Genomic DNA, 6,245 nt, shown 5'->3' on the forward strand with positions numbered 1-6,245 from the left:
CAAGACTACTTTTCCCATAAGAAATAATGGAAATACCCATAATGCACTCCGAACCTCCCACAGCAACACTTACTTAACCTTTTCATAATAAAAAAGGTTTGTATAATGCACATAATTTACCAAAACACCAATCATTTTTCTAATGTACTAACCAAAATGTTATAAAAAGTGCCTAGCCTACCAGAAACAACAATTTCATACTGTGCTGTGACATCTTTGGGCTGCAGGAAGGGAGGAGGAGGAGGAGAATGAAACGGAAGGTGGTTATTGTTTAGAAGGAGCCTCCTTAGGCAAATCTTTTCTTTGTAAAATTGTCGAGATGGTGGACTTCGACATGCTGTACATATTAGCGAGATCGGTCACGAACGCCACTCTCATGTTTCCGCACAATTTCCTTCTTCGTTTCGATTGTGATCGCTGTTTCTCAAGTTAATAATGACAGTAGTCGAGCACTCAGTTCAAAGCTGGCCGTGTTGTGAACTGCTGTAATAATACACTCCAAAGCAAGCCAGTGCTGACTCAGCCTGATGACATCATCATGTGCCGCGCCAGCCCGCTAGCTAACATCCCTTAACAATCGCTTTCTTTACCTTCATTACCTTCTCTTCCTTCCTTAGCAATTATGCGTCTTGCTTGCCATGGTCTTAGTGAATTATATATATATATAGATAAATCACTGCACTGACCGAAATTACATCCACAAACGCATGTATCTGGGCTCCGACTGACGCTTACGAACGCTCTCGGATACACGTGACCGCATTCGGGTCGTAATACAAGATGTTGGTCGTAAATCAAGTTGTTCGCATGTCAGGCCGGTCGTATCTCAAGGGTCAACTGTATATATATATATATATATATATATATATATATATATATATATAATATATATTATTTCTGTGATCTACAGGTTATTTCATTTTAGCTCAAATTCCATCAAGGAAATAGGCTTTGTCCACTCTAGCTGTCCAGGGATTGAGTAATTTACAAATGGGACTTTTTGGCTCATATACTTATAATTTATATGCTTATTTGAGGTTGAGTTTATCACACACAGTTTTATATTGAGAACTTCCACTTATAAGTCCACATTGTACATTTAGTTTAATTAAAATAATGAGACCTGCGGCATCACATGCACAATGCTGAAGATAAAGTGTGGTATTTCAACAAGTATACTTTTATAACTCCTCTTAGAGTGCCTATACATTTAAATACTGTATAAACACAGTATAGTTCAAACAAGTATTGATGACTTTGGGAACACCAGGGGGAGATTGGTATTGTGTTTGTCATTAGTGGTGATACGTCCCTTCCTTTTGCAACCAGTTTTAAAAACAGTACAACTTCTCTTAAGTTTGTCCTGCAAGGAATGGTTGATATATATCCTGGCACCTTTATTTATTTATTTATTTTTTTATGACAGAAGGTTTTAGACACACAACAAGTCTCTAAAGTACAAAGGCTGAAAAGCAAAGACGAAAGCATTAAAAAGTCCACAAGACTGCCAATCACCTGCTGTGTTTGTTTTTTGTAGGGTTATGATCAGCTGCCATCACAGAACAGCAACAAGAGAAAGTGATTATGAGAGACTTTAGGTCTTTTTACATTTATTGCTCTTCCTATTGATTAATTTCAGAATGTTGTACATATATACCAATATAAATTATTTTAAAATAATTGTGCACAATTTAAATACAAATAATATGATATAGACATGTAGTCATTTGTTAGAGTTGATAATATTGGTAATTAAAATGTAATGCATAAACACATTGTTCTAGAAAAGATAAACCAATTTCTAGATTCTGGTGGAAATAAATTTTCTCAAATACATTCATAAGTTAAAGGGAAGTAAAAGTGTCCATGACCTTTGCCAGCTGGCTCTCCAGCACCTCCATTGTAGTTTAGTCAAGACCAGTGTCCTCGAGAAGCAATGCAACAAATGTCAGAGGCTGGAGCTGCGCCCGGTACCAGGCTGATTTTTAAGCAGCTATATTTATATGTCCTCAAAAGGTTGAAAATGATAGTCTGAATCTGTTTCAGTTTCCCTAATAAAGTCACATTATTTGTGTGTACCTCCATTTCATTTTATTTGCAAAGTAAAGATAATTATTTGGCTGTACCTCCTTCTCCATGCATCGATAATCCAAGCAAACTGAATGTCGCCAAGGGTAGTAGAGCATGGTGGTGTTATGGTCACTTTTCCATTCACTAGGTAATTAATTTTCCAGAAAACATTGTTGCCTGAAGGCAGGCCTAGTTTTACCTGTCATTTTCATGGAACAGGAGTTAGACCATTAGAAAAACACTCCAGGCTTCTGCTTATCTACTGATGTAGGAAAGTCCTGATGGCAGAAGATGAGGAAAGTGTGGTACTTACTCCTTGATACAACAATAGCTCGAAAAAGATGCAATTGTGAGTAGAAGAGATGGTTCAGTGTATTGGTTTCTCCATCAAGTAATGATAAAATGAGATATGTGAAGGGTCTTGGCTGTGAAATAACATATGCAGCTTCTACCCAGTGTCTTTTCTTTAATAAATAGTCAGTTATGGCTTTCAGATAGCACACCGATGAATGCGTGGTGGTGGTGTGTTTTTTTTCCCCCCATTTTTAACAATTTCTTATTTTAATACAAGTTTGCTGTTCTCTCCCAATATCCATTGTCTCTGCATTTTGCATGTGCTAATGTGCTCATTTCAAGCAAGCCATGAACAGCTTCAACAGTTTGAACAAACAAACCTACTGCATCAAGATAAATAACATTTCTGCTACCCCCACCTGTAGTGACCCTGGCTGAATGATGGTCAACTCTCAGACTGATGGTTTATGAATTTTATTATCGTTTCCGTGACCTTTTTCATAAACACACCATAAGAGCTATAAAAGGCAAAGTACAAAATAAAATGCATGTAAATAACTTGAAATAAACATTCGGAACCTTTGTTTTACATATAACCCAGAAAAAATAATACCTCATTCACTTTTCAGCGAGGTGCTTGCTAGTTAACCCCATATGTCGTCATTTTCTTTTCCTGTTCCCGGCAAAACTGCACAATTAATTATGCAAACCAAAGACACCCAAAACAAAAGTATCAAAATAAAAGTCACACAAACGCTGTGATTCAAGCCCTACTCAAGCATCATGTGTCCTTTACACCACCCTTCATAATAGTTTATCTGATAATGATATATCTAATTATTGGTCAATCTCATGTCTTGTGTTTCGGAGAGGGTGAAATGGGGGTGTGAGGTAAGCTCTGCGAATTTTCATTTTTTAAGTAAGAGTGAGACTGTAGTGTGTTTTTTTTTTTTTAGAAGAAGCCCACAGCTCATTCTCGATGCTCCAGATAATAGAGTATTGAGCGTGAAGCGAGTCTTAAACCAGTCAACACATTCCCATTGAAAGCCACATGAATTGTAAGAATTTTTGTTTTACTTCTGTTTAAATTCTGTACTTTTTTTCCCCCCCTAAACACAACAACAGCACCCCCAACACAAGGCACAGAATATAAAAGCAATGAATTGCTTCGTAAAATTGGTCAATTAATGTACAGTAAATAGTTCTCTTGGCATCCCACAGAGCTGAAAGACATGTCAAGTTCTAATTTAATGCATGGTTGACTTTCAGGGCCATTATGGCCCGTAATTAAACATGTGCAAAATCACTTTGCCATGCTCTTGCACAAGCTTACAGCCATGTCTACACGTTCATTTTGGGGTTTTTTTGTTTAAGAAATTGCAGTGTTTAAAAACATAAGCACAATGGAGTTGAGAACAAACAGTTAGGGCCCCAAGTCCGATTTCCTTTGGAAACTCTGCTGCCCATACATCAAAGTCCAAGCAGATCAAGCGCACGCCTCATCATCTTTCAGTACTGTGGCTGGGCTCCCCGCATAGATGCTGAAGCTTATCCTCCCGCTGTTCAGATCCCCCCCCTTTTCAGAGAGTTGTGAACCTGAAATTATTTTGAAGAAATGCTTTCAAGACCACTGATGGCTGCTGTTGTCAAATAGAGCCCCTAGGCAGCTACCCAGCAAGTTAACAGGCTATTTTTCCTTCATCCTTTTAGGGTGTATTAGGACTCTTACCCTTGTGGTTGTCATCTCTATGTAATACATATATACATATAGAAAAAATGTTTTAATGTGTAGAACAATGACAGCTTTCAATCAGAACCCTAAATATGAAAAAAGGAAATTGCCACAAGCAGAGTGTTCTGTTTAACAATTTGCACGGTGCTGGCAGAAAAACACATGGCTGAGATACGCTGGTATTTTTGAATGGGCAGTGCCTTTTCTCTTTGAATTCAATCCTTCTGTTTTTCATGGTGATGTGTTCTTATTAAACGGCCATAGTGCGTGGCGGCAGGTGTCCATTTTTAGTCATGTAATTTGTAGGTAGAGCAGAGGTGTAAGTGAGCATTCAATTCACCTCACTGTCCTTGAACAAATGTTGCACAGTCACTGTGATGACTATAGAATTAAATGCACCCTGCTCATGTAGAAATACTAATGTATACATGATATAGCTAACTGAAGTCCAGAGTTGTTTTTTATGGGTCCACTACAATCCATGCTGGCGTTACAGCACTTCAGTACTGTGTGCTGCTTATACTGGAGGACTGCTGTATTCTGTGCTTTGCTACAACATGCATTTTATTGTATGGAAAGTGATTGCTACTGAACCTTGCATACAGCCCGTAAGTATTCAATACAAGTTTTTATTAAGGAAAAACAATTGAGAGTATTTCATTAGGACACATTATTATAAAAGAGGTTGCATAGCAACAATAAACCCCTAGTTCACGATTGTGCAATTGGAAACCTTGGGTCAGTGTTTTAATACTAATTAGATTCATGAAGAATAATAATACCTATACAAAAAAGTGTACAGAGCAAGGAGGTCATTATATTATAGTATACTGACTATACTGGAATATTATATTATTTCTTTCAATGTGGAATAAAACACTTAGAATATTTCTTGATTTTATATATATACTGTATGTATATATGTGCGTGTGTGTGTGTATAAATACTTTTATGCTGTCTTTACCTAGATTGTTGCTATACAAGCATTTCCTTTACAGAGTAATGGTAGCAGTGGTCTCCAAAGTTAGTCTTTTTAAAAATATTTGAATTAAATGCAAAATACTTTGCTTAATTTAAGATTGTATACAATAAACACATTGAAGCTCTAATAGACATCATGGACTAGTGATTTGCTAAGGGTCACACAGTGTGTCACTAATGAGGAATACATTGGTAACTTTGTTTGTCCTTGTTACTGTAGGGAGTTGTTGTTTTTTTTCCTCCATATTCTTGAATTCCGTTGATTTAACACAGCTATTTGTACTTTGCTCAGTCTTTCTCTCAACTCTCCCACCTCAACTGAACATTTTTGGATAGTTTTTTTGTACTGTCACGGTTTAAAATCAACCAGTTAGCTAGATTTAAGTGATAGATAAGAGCAACTTCCTGAGGCTGTCCACATGGCGGGTCACAAGATCTCTTGATTCATTTTGTTTGCTTTAAATATAGATGTTGAAGCAGTCTAGGAGCTCACATGCTCGTTTTGTTTTAATTAAATGATCAGTTCTTCCACACTGATGTAAGCATTTTAACTGAGTCAACCAATATTGTATATAAAACTTTTCACCTGTATAGCATCTTGCAAATTACTTTCAATATAATGAACTGGATAGTAAGTGTGGTAACAATATACTATTTATATATGGAGCCTACTCCAAGAGGGACAACATTATTGTGGTACAATTCCTTGGATAAGTTGCTAGGACAGCAGTCAAGTGACATGAAGAAGGAGCACCAAGAAATGTGTGCCACCAAAAGTACACAGTGCACAATGCACACAGCAACAAACGTGCACTGCTGTGCTGTGAAATTCATAGCGAAATAATGTTCCCCAGGACTATAGTGCAACATATACTGTACGTAAATACAGGACAAGTGCAAGACAAGTCAAGAACTATACTGTAATCGTAGCAGGTCGTCACAAATCACACACTTAAAGCTAATTCACTTTTTGCAAGGGATTGCATGTATTGCGGCACTATAAATTGCACTATGTGGTTTTTCTTGGTTTTATTGGTAATGTGCTATGGCTTCATTTTTGTATTGAGTTTGTCTTTACTTTAAATGTCTTCTTTAGCAAGTTTCAAAGTACTGTGAGACTTTTTTACTTGGCTGTATCCATTTTTTGCTGTGCAGTTTTGTCAGGCCT

Source organism: Polypterus senegalus, chromosome 12 (assembly GCF_016835505.1).
Source record: "Polypterus senegalus isolate Bchr_013 chromosome 12, ASM1683550v1, whole genome shotgun sequence".
Lineage (NCBI taxonomy): Eukaryota > Metazoa > Chordata > Cladistia > Polypteriformes > Polypteridae > Polypterus > Polypterus senegalus.